This window comes from Notolabrus celidotus, chromosome 16 (assembly GCF_009762535.1).
Source record: "Notolabrus celidotus isolate fNotCel1 chromosome 16, fNotCel1.pri, whole genome shotgun sequence".
Lineage (NCBI taxonomy): Eukaryota > Metazoa > Chordata > Actinopteri > Labriformes > Labridae > Notolabrus > Notolabrus celidotus.
In genome coordinates this window covers 20,152,438-20,163,910 of record NC_048287.1, presented here as the reverse complement: position 1 = coordinate 20,163,910, position 11,473 = coordinate 20,152,438, and the positions used below count along the sequence as shown (strand labels likewise).

The window sequence follows — 11,473 nt, the reverse complement described above, 5'->3', positions numbered from 1 at the left end:
AATGTGATAAGTCTTATCAAATCAATAAAATACAAATTACAAAGAAAAAAAAAAAAAAGTTTAATCAGAAATTTCTCCAATGTTTTGAACAACATCCAAGAGCCAAAAGTGATGCCTTAAATAAACTTCTCCTTTAAACATGTGAGGGGGGAGCATAGATTAAACCCATCATTAGAGTAAAACAGGCACATTTTTGGCAGTTTAGTTGATAATTAATGAGATGATCGATGAATAATAAAGATTCAATTTTTTTGAAACTCTCCGGGGTTTTGTTTGACTTCACAATGAAACGGGGCAGAAAGCTTTTAATTTTCTTGATACTTTTTCTTCTAATTCATCATATCTATCAAAATTTCACCAATGATGTACTACTAGTACAGCGTCATTACGTACTACGCTGATATGATTCTGTGAGGAAAACTGAGACCAGATGAATGTATTTTATTTTGAAAGGGTTTTATGGGCGGAAGCAGTGTGTACAGTAGCTTCACGACATTGTCCAGGCTCAGTCGGGGAATGCAGCTCGGCTGTCCTGCGAAGTTTTCATCAACAAATTATTCAACTACGTCCGACTGAGACATGGAGACAGCAGAACACATTTCCGCTGTGAAGTGACATGAGATCAAGGGGGATCGAAGGTGAGTTTCTATATAACATTTCCCGTCTGAATCATCTACATCAAGGTTTGTTTTATATCACTCAGATCAGAACTTCCTCATCTTTCAGGCTGACGAGAAGCTAGCAGAGCTTTGCTAGCTTGTAAGTTCACCTCGTAAAACTGTACAAAGCTATTGCATGAACCAGGTACAATTGTATGGCCCTAAAGTTTACTAATGCAAACTATATCGATTGCATAGACGTTTTACAATGAAGCACGCACAACGCTCAGCCAGTCAACAACTCTCTGGGCGATTAAAGTTAGGTTAGCGTCCTGCTAGCTGAATCTGGTTAGCTAGCATGCTAACAGTGGTTAGCCTGGTGGAAAGTGTAAACACAACGAGGATCCCTTTTGTTCCAGCGTCAAACCACATTTATGATGCCCTGTTTATTATCCTTCGAGGTGTCTATGCTGCCTTGATTTGTAAAACGATCCTATTTAGAGGAAAACAAGGAAACTGAAATAATACGGAAAATGTAATCCCCATCTCGGTTTATTGTTTACCTTCGCTCTTCAAAGACGCTATAACTCATTTATTTATTGCTTAAATAGGATGAGTTTTTCATCTAAACTACTCCTTTGACCCGTGTATGTGTTTTGTTTCGTTTTCTGTGCCAGTGCAGTTAGTTTCACTACGTTGGCAGTATATGCATATTTTGTAAAATAAAGAAATGCATTTAACACCCGGGGAATATTTAATTATCTAAAAGTGTCAGTACCAGAAATGATCCCAATAAACATTATTTTAATCTCATAATAACTACATTGCTAACCAATTAAATCAATATTTAGTGCAATGGTGTTCTTTAATTCTCACAGATCAGGGTTCAATGAGGATAACTCACTCAACTTTATTTATATAGCCCCTTTCATACATAAAAACATGTAGCCCAAAGTGCTTCACAGAGTAACGGACAGTAAGAAAACAACAGCAATGGTAAAATTATAAAAGACATGATTAAAAAAAAGAAATACTTAAAAAAATAAAAGAAAATCAATACAGTGGAATTAATAAAATAAGTAAGAGTGGAAAGAAAAGTTAAAAATAAGGTAGAGTTAACAAGATCAGATGAACACAAGAAATAGATAAGATAAATAAATAAATGTTAAAGCAATGGTTTAACTGATTAAAATAATACAAATAATAATACTAATAATACTAATACTACTTATAATAATAATGCAGTCCAGGGCTAAAATAAACTATTCCAAACTAAAAGCTAAATTAAAAAGGTCTTAAGTTTACTTTTAAAAACACCCAGAGAGCTTGTTGTTCTGATGTCCAGATGCAGAGAGTTCCACAGCCTAGGGGCATAAAAACTATTTTTTTATGAAAATTCATGTTAAAATCTTTTTTTAGTGCACATTGGAAAGACCTAAATATAAATACAGAACTTTTACATTACTTAGGTTTTTGTTCATATTATTTTACATTTTGATTTTTTTTTTTTTCATTTTATTAACAATTTCTTTTTAGATTTTTTAACTTTAAAATGGGTCAATTTGACCCGCAACATAACAGGAGGGTTAATAAACATTAAGATGGGAAAAGGAGGGTAACTCACACGATATGATGCCCGATAAATAGCCAAGATAACGGTACTATCACGATACAGATTTCTCTTCAAAGGTGTAAATTCAGTTGAAGTCAGTGTGTCACTGTGACTCTCCCTGTTATCAAACACAGTGATTCAGTGATTAGAAAAGCCTCCTTGAATGTTTTTCTTTTGTCACTTTAGCTCACTCAACAATTGTTTCTTAAATAGATAGCACCTCATTTGCTGAGCGCAGTCCTGCCATATGAACAGTGTTACATTTTACTGCATGCATGCTAAATTCACCCATGCCATCCACAGTGGAGCTCTTTGAGTCATAAATTTTTTTTAGCTTTCTTGTAATAGTCCGTGAAAGAAGTCTTAAATCCTAACCTGCTGAGTGTAAGCGTAAGGAAAGTGTTACCCTGCCTATAAATGATCTGGACATCAGGCTCTGTTGAAGTGAACCTACTACAAACCACAGCCTTGCTCTGACTCAGGGACCTGACACGGGCATTTCTTATTGCTTCTTAAAGTAATGGGTTTGAATTTTAGCGACAGACATTGACAGCTACACTTCAAACAGCGTGTTGTCTGAAACCTAAATATTGGTACCTTGTATTCGTGTGAGCAAAGCTGTAATAAAGACGGCAGGTCCTGTTTTTCATGTCACTTATTTACATACTGCAGTAGTACCACACCTTTAATTTGACAGAAGAAGTAGTAGGGCAATGATGATAAGCCAGCCTGAACTAGTTTAAGTTACAGTGACCTACATTTATGGGCCTGTTGTGTATTTTGAAACAGATGTGGAAAAATCAGTTATCAGATGCTTAAATTAATGTTTTATTTTGAATGTGGCAATGAAAGAGTCCTCTTTTTATGAGTGAAGATTCTGCTTGTTTGGATTTTTCTAAGGTCTTTTCATATACAGTCAAACAGATTCAATTTTAAGCTGTATTTGTATATTATTCAGTCAGCTGTAAGTCAAAGCAAGCGTTAGCATTTTGCAACAATACCTCTTATCTTAAAGCATGAACACTTATCTATACTTTTGTTCTGGCTTGATGAATGAGCTAGCAAACATTTGTGCACATGTGGCAAATAGTAATGACGTCATGTGGGAACAATTTATAATAGGTGTTGTCACAACTCGGGCTTATGTTGAAATGTTGTTTGATCTTAGTAAATGCCTAAATTAACGTAGTTTCCCACCTTTGTGGGCCATCAAGATAAAACAGGATGTGTACCAGTTAGTTATGCAAAGAAACAGTGATGAATGGAAAAAGTAAATAAGAACAGAATGGCTTCAACAGCATGAGGCTGACTCACTGCAAACAAAATCTACCTACGGGTACCAATAAAGTAACCCTGAACTTTGAACCTTGAACCGTGAATCTCTGCTTACTGGGGACGCACTGATACAGATGTTAAAGGTGACATATTACGCTATTTTTCATCAAAATATATTGGTCTAAGAGGTCCCCAAAAACATGTCTTTAAAGTTTATTGCTCAAAAAAACCACTTTGAAATCAGATTTTGGTCTGCCTGTAAACCCCTCTTTTTCAGCCCTGCTCAGAACAGGCTGTTTTCTGTGTCTGTGCCTTTAAATGAGAATGAGCTCTCTGACCACGCCCCCTCAGGAAGTGGATGTGGCCTCGGCTCTCCAGCACGTTGATCTAATGTTTACATGTTGGCTGAATATACGCTCTGCTCACAGACCCGCGTTACTTCAATCCTCTGAATTTGTTCCAGAATCTGATCCTGACGCAGAGGCGCCTGCAGCAAGACCTTTCTGAACGATTGGTCATAGATTTCGTGTTTCTCGTTGTTTTATTTGTCAGTATGTCGACGTGCGTCGAACATGTAGCTATGTGGCTATGCTAACTAGCGCCAGCACTTTTCCATGAAAAATAGAAATCATCCACTAGATCTTTAAATCTGCAGACGTGGGGAGAAAAACCGACCTTTGTGTTTATTAAGACAGCCTACAACTAGCATGCCTCCCTCCTAAGCTCCTTGTTAGCACACATGTGTGCAGGTAATGAAAAACGGAGGAGGAGTTGAGTTGTATTTTATGTGTGGTTTTTCAAATAAGCTGAGATTTTAGGTATTGAAATTGTTTCTATTACTCTCTCCTCCTGAAATCTCAACAAAACGTGACCAACAAACTGCATGTCACTCGTCTTTCTCAGAGACCAGTGACATTAATTCCACACTGCTGACCTTTTCTTTGGCGTTTGACCATGAAAACAAATCACATGTGCGCACAGCACCTGTTGCCCTCTTATGTCATGCCATAGTTTGATTAACTGGTGACTTCTTCAGCCCATTAAAGAGCCTCTCCTCTGAGCCAGCAGATACTAGCCTGCCAGCATTAATGAAGATACATAACAGCTAAACATGGATGTAGCGACTACGAAGAGCCAAAAGCCGCTGAGAGACTGAGGTCGGATACGCTAAAAGCAAAAATCACTAATGCACAAAAAAGTAAGTTTAACCTTTTATTAAGAAAAAGGATAGTCAACTCATGATTAAGTGCATAAAAGAAAATAGTGAAAATAATCAATAATAAGCGAAAAATAAGCGGTCAACAAAATACGGAGACCCAGCTCACCCACTCTCTCTACCTCCAAACAAAAGAAAGCAGGTGGCCCAAATTGAACTCAATATCCCCGCCCCTAACACATGACCCACAAATATCCTAATTAACTGACCCCACAATAAACCATACTTTAAACAAATAACAAAAATAACACCACAAAAAATATACAAACAATAAACTACCCTTAACCTCAAAAATATAAACACTTGAATCCTTCATGGCTCCTACAATGGACTACTGACATTTTTTCACAACACATTATTTGCAGACGGCCAATGGTCGTCAATATTGCGGATATATACCAATACCGGTGTCAAACCGATACATCCCTATTGCTTGATTGTATAAAACAAGTAGGACAAAATATCAATATGGTAGGACATTTTTGTCCTGATCTATGTGATGCAATTATTAATGTGTTGGGGCTACATATCAATATTTTAAGTGAAAAATATGGAACTCTAAACAGAATTCCCTTCCACTGTGACTCCCCAAGTCACTACTTTATGACGCCTGGCAGATGATGGGAATGTGAACAGAAGCTAATTGGCCGAAGTAGAAGTTGACAGCCTGATAACACATGTAGAAGAAAGTGTGATGTCAGACAGCGATGTCAGATCCCCAGCAAGCAGCATTTACATCCCTCTATATAGTATCTCCTATTCTACAGGGAGGCTCAATATGGCACTGACTGGGGAAACACTTAAGTAATACATCATCACATATAAACCATTCTTCGTTAGAGTTGGAGTTCAAATAGAGTGGAAAAGTATCCTGTGTTATGAGCTGAATATCAGACTGTTAAGTAAACAGTGTCTAAAAAGCCTTGGTGACATTCACTCCTGCACATACTGAACTTTTTTTAACACTTGGAGTAGCAGATGAGTAGGCTAAATGGAGATCCATAAAGCTGAAGGATTACTTGAGTGTCCAGCTGACAGAAAGTTGGCCTCCACTTGATAAGTGATAGACAGTCTAACAACAGATTTTTGCTCTTGAAGTATCCTGATTCAAACAGAGGGGGCAGTTCCATATAAGCTGAATTATTTCCTGTTACTGTGGAGGGTAAACAGGTTTTGTAAAAAAAGAAAGCAGCTTTTCTGTAGAGTTTGTAATCCAGTCTCTGGGCTGTTCCTCCGCCTCAAAGCCGTAGTAGCTGAGTGCATTGTCATGATCAGGAAGTCCGTCCTCTGGTTGGAATGTCTCCGGAAATTAGCGTACGTGACGAACGCTTTGCAGAAGAACACCGTGAAACACTCATTTCCAGTGTTGGAAACAGGTCATTATAAGTAGTGTTTCTTTGAAGGAAGGCAAAGGCTACCATCACTCTCAAAGCTCCAGGAAGTGTACATCCTCTCAACTTTGGACTACAGCGTTAAAAAACAGAGCAGTAAAGCCTTGTTAATGCACTTCTGTTTACACAGGACCCAAGACAGATTGAAATAGCTGTAGAGTGGTAAAGAGCACCGGAATAATGTCTTTCTCAAAAGCCTTTAATCACAAGAGTGAAGTGATCCTTATTAATATATTTCTGTATCTATTATAGCCAATGTGTTATCAGAATTCAGTGACTAATTGTTGCTTCTCCTTTTTATGAGCAACAGTGAAATAAGGTTATACAAGTAACATAAAGTTTCAGCCTGATAAAATACAGCATCAACAAGGTAACAGCGTGGCTTTAAAATCTGTTACAGTTCACATCAAATATTACATCCAGCACTTAGTTGAAAAAATATTTTAAAAAATAACTTATATTAAAACTTGAACAATCGAAGCTCAATCAGTAGAGCAGGCATCTCATATACAGAAGCTACAGTCCTCGATGCATTGCTCGCAGGTTCCACACCAAGCGGCAACTTCCGGTCTCAAACAATGAAGCCCATGCGGAAGTGTTATAAACTGCAATACATCGAGAATCCGCTCGAGGCTGGCTGCAGAAACACCGGAAACCACATAGACATGAATGGGAAAAAGACGATCTTTGCAGCATTAATAAACATGTTTACAGCCTGGTTCAAAAAACGGCTTGGCTATTGTAGCTAATCTCTCTATCGGCACACACTGTACGGGGTGAATTTTTTTCGAACGTGACAGTTCAGAAGATATTAAGATTATGAGTTTTTGCCCAAATAAGGACATGACTGACTTGACTCCCGGTTGGGAACACATAGCTGTTGGCTATGAGGCTCAAACTCTGCTCCTTTATGTCACACTCTGCCTGGTTGAGTTCTGCATTTCCAATATGGCTGCCGCCGTCGATTGGCTTCAAAACAGCGCTCAGGAACAGTTGGGTGACATCACGGATACTACGTCCATATTTTATACAGTCTATGTTGCTGAGTCACCAAACCTCAACCTCAAGCCCTAGTCAAGTCTCTAGTTTTCAGTGTTCAAGTCCCCATGATCTGAGTCTGAGCCTGAGTTGAGTCTTTTTCATTAGTATAATATATTTTTTACAAGGAGGACAACTGTTTCATCCCAAACTATTCACAGTATGAACCTCAACTGACTTTGAGTGTGTAGAAAACACATTTAATTTATCAACATATATCTAACATATATCGGACATATCCATATATAAAGTCGAAACGCAGTCCATGATTCAGTCGAAGTCAATCACAAGTCCTTAAAGTCAGGACTGAAGTTGGTCTGTTTGAGTTTGAGTCTCCAGTACAACAACCCCGGTGAGGACACGTCACTGTTGTACTCCTGTGTTTTGAAGCCACTTTACGGTTTCGGGATATGATGCACTTTCAACTCTGCAAACAGTAATGTATTTGTTATTAAAGAGTTCCAGAAAAAGAATTGCGTCTGCAGCAGGGATGTGTTTTAGTGCTTCCTGCTTTTATTTGTGCTGCTGATGTTTGTTTTCTTTGGAAACAGAAGAAGCACTGTGGAGCAATAATAATATAAAAATCCAGGAAGGATGTTCTTTGGGAGATTGCCATGTTCTGTTTACAGTTTATTAATAGTCCTAAAGAAAAGAAACGCATTAATGAAGCAGGGTTTTACGTGCCATGGTGCACTCACAGACCTGTAATATAAATGTTCTGTTGCTGTTTGGTTACACACCTAATTGTCTCTTTGCAAAATTACAGGCAGTGGAAAACCTGGATTTATTTTCTTAATTGCCATTCAAGAGCCGACATGTTATTGCTTTGTGGTCTGAGAGGTCTTACTTATCATCATTACCACTGTAGCCCAGAGTGACACATTCTGTTACTATATTTTTGCCTGCATCTCAGCACATAAATTATAGCGCGACTCTCAGAAAACTCACTAACCTTTCACTGACCTGTTCCTCCAGTTAAAAGAATCTAGATTTGAATCACATTACAGTTCTAATCACAACATAACATCGACTGAAGCAGACTCTGTGATTGCTTTTAAGAGCTGACGGATGGTTGAAGCCATCTATTCAGCCGCAGAGAGCTTCCTGCCCCGAGGGTTGTCTTGGGAACTAGGACACCATCCCAGTGTGTGTGAACTGGAGTTGCATATGATTGCCCTCAAGCCACAGAACTTGAATACATAGATGCATGTGCCGTCACATGGAAAGTCCCACTCACTCTCAGTGCAGTGTTGTAGCAGGCTTTTCCAGTTTAATGACACCCCGGGAGTGTAATTTCACATTCACTTGTGGGTAGCCTGAAATTGCTCCTCTCTCTTGTTAAAGTTTCCTCTTGCTCATGTGACTTAGCGAGCTGACCTCATACATCATCAAGCTTTGTTGTGATGTGGAATTATAGTGTAAGGACATCACTTTTACCAGCTGTAGCAGAAAAGCCTCACAATGGAAGTTATACTCACGGTCACTGGCTTAATTTAGGACTGAGGATACTTGGGGATGACTGTGGAAACATCCTGTGCAAAGTTTCCAATGGTCGCTATTAAAAGAGAAGCCCATTTGGTTAAACCAGCTAGTACAAAGATATCTTTTCATACCTATGTTTTTACAGGTTTTCCTCTGTACCTGGTTACAGGCCACTGAGTTGTGCTTTTTTAAAAAAAAAGTTTTCACAGTTCCTCTCTTAGACTTCCACGGGACTTCCACCAGATCCGCTGCGGTCCGGCTCCATGCTCTCTCGTCTGTCGGCACCCACTGGTTGTGTTTTCAGAATGCAGCACGGAGCAGGACCGCCGGACTGCTGGAGTCATGTGACCGAGGTTTTCTCACGGCAATCACTCCTCTCCTCATCCATGTTCCCTTTAACCTGAGTGCAGGGATCTGATTCGTCTTTGATTCCTGCCCTGACACACCTAAAGGGAGTAACGCCAACAAACCGATGCATCGCCTCACATCACCTCACAGGATCTCACGTCCTGTTGTGTTACGCACCCGTGGTTTGTGCTCTGCCTGCTTGCATGTGCAGATTTGGGTTTTTAATTGTGACTCTTAAACTTTCAGAGCGTGCAATTAAAACACATGATTCTTTACAACTTTGCTACAGGGCCAATGAGGTCTGATGAGATGCAATTATGGTTTTGACTATTTTAAATCTCATTTAATTTTAGTCTACAATCTGCCGCAAATTCTTTACATTAAAGTCACTTATAGACTGTGGCTGGCTAAATATGGCTGCGAACTTCAGTTTTTCAGCTGAGGATAAAGAGTGAATCTTTAAAGCTGGGGTTGGTAATCAGATTTAGATACACTTTTTGTTATACTGGTTAAAATGATCTTTATGTCCTGATGGTAATCAATGCATAATGTGTTCTTAAAAAAGAGTGAAAAAAAGCTGCTATCTACAGTCGGGTCTCCGAGTCCTTGTCCCCTGCCTCTGCTTCCCCTGCCTCTATTTACTGCCCCTCTCGCTCGACCTCGGGCCTGTCCCCTCCGACCCGATGAGGTGCTTTGCTCAGGACTGTAGTCTGGATCAGAGTCTAAAAAGCTCTAACCACGGGGGCTCTGACAAGCAAAAGAATTAATGACATTTACTAAGTACTACAGAAATGTAGATGTACTGTAGCGTCCGTCCGGACGCTGTAGTGATGAGGAGCCGATTCGTGAACACGTTGAGCTTTAATAACCGGTCACTGTCGGCCGTGATCACGCCAACCAACAAAGCAACAATCAATGTTTGAATGAATGAAGAACTTCTCCTCTTGTCTTTCCTCTCTCCCGCTCGCACACTCTACACCTCTCCTGATGCCTTCACTAACTGTCAACACTGTAGGAATTAAGAACATCTACACTGAACCAACCAACCAACTTTAACAAACAGTAGAGCTGTCACAGTATTATATGTATTATAACTTTTCTCCTGATATTGTGTCACCAGTACAACTGGATAATGCTAGCATGACAGTTGTGAGTACTAACAGCAGCCATGTTTGTTTGTGTTTTTAACTTTCACTATGATAATGTTTTGGGGAGGACCGGTTTTGAATCAGTCACGATCATATGGTCATGAATCAGCGGCGCTCGTGCATGTGAGTGGGGTCGTCGTTTTGGAGGAGCTCCGAGGGGAAGGGGGGGAGGGGGTAGACGGAGTCCTGAAGACATGCTACATTCAAATTCATACAAATTTTCCGAGACTACCAACACCAGCTTTAACTTGAAGTGTTATATATAAATATAAAACATTTTGATAAAAAATTGATATAAATAAACATGTAATTACATCCCCAGCCACCTAAAATGGTGGCGGGCGCTAATGAGCCTTAAACGCTAGTTGCCACCCAACATTTGACAGAAGAAGAACACGGCATTGAACAGCCAATCATGTCGCGGGATGTGAGGTAGGCGGGGCTTAAAGACGTTCAGAGCTGAATGTAAACACAGCTGAGACGAGCAACAGCGACACGGAAGAAAACTCAAAATCTACCAGCTCAAAGCGGAGTCGTTAGTCTGACACTGTGTCGACTCTGTGTTAACTATTAGCTTAATACATTTCCTTAAATATATTTTCAGGATGTGGGTAAAGGAAGAACACGGAGACAACTTCTGCTGTTAATGTCTAACACGTTTAATGTTCACTGCAACCGCACTAAAACGGAACACCGAATGACCGTGATGCATTCACTGCACTGTGGGAAACAACATTACTCTACCTGTAACCCTTAGTAATCTAGAAGGGGAGAGCACAACTCAAAACAATACTCTACTTAACTGATACAGAGTACACAATTTGATATATCTTTGTTGTAAATGTAAATCAAATTATGGAATTAACCTCAATCTGGAAAAATAAGAATGTACAATCTAAAACTTCATAAAAATCTAATTTTACACAAAAGACCTGCTTCCTGTTAGCACCATCAGAAATGACCCATATGATATATTTTATCGTGATAACATAATTTTCAATATCGCCCAGCACTACAACAAATGTGTAGAGTCAAACTTAAGGGAACATGAAGAGGAAAGAACTGGAAAACAATTGAGTTGGCCTTTAGCATTTTTTGTATTTTGGCACCTCAGCCTGGAAAATTCCCTGAGCTGTTTGACCCCGAATAAAATTTTCGTTAGATTTGTATCAGCTCTACATGGCACAGGTCGAAGGGAGATCTTACTCCACATTTTCACTGTGGCTTGGTTGCTATATTTTTGGTGCATTCAACCTTTTATTTAGAGTTGTTGACTTGTAAACAAATCACACTCAATGTTTTTCATGTGACGGTTGTTAGTTTAGATGAATAGAGCTTGGCTGATGGGGAGGAAAAGGAGGAGG

At 39.3% G+C, this 11,473-nt stretch overlaps 1 protein-coding gene across 1 annotated transcript in view; it reads left to right on the top strand.

The window, feature by feature from the left end:
- Positions 1-461: 461 nt before the first annotated feature.
- rnf19a (ring finger protein 19A, RBR E3 ubiquitin protein ligase) overlaps positions 462-11,473 on the top strand; it is a 28,848-nt gene continuing 17,836 nt past the window's right edge. Inside the window, exon 1 of the mRNA XM_034704380.1 lies at positions 462-638. The gene's annotated coding sequence lies outside the window, so the exon portion shown is untranslated. The remainder of the gene's footprint in view (positions 639-11,473) is intronic.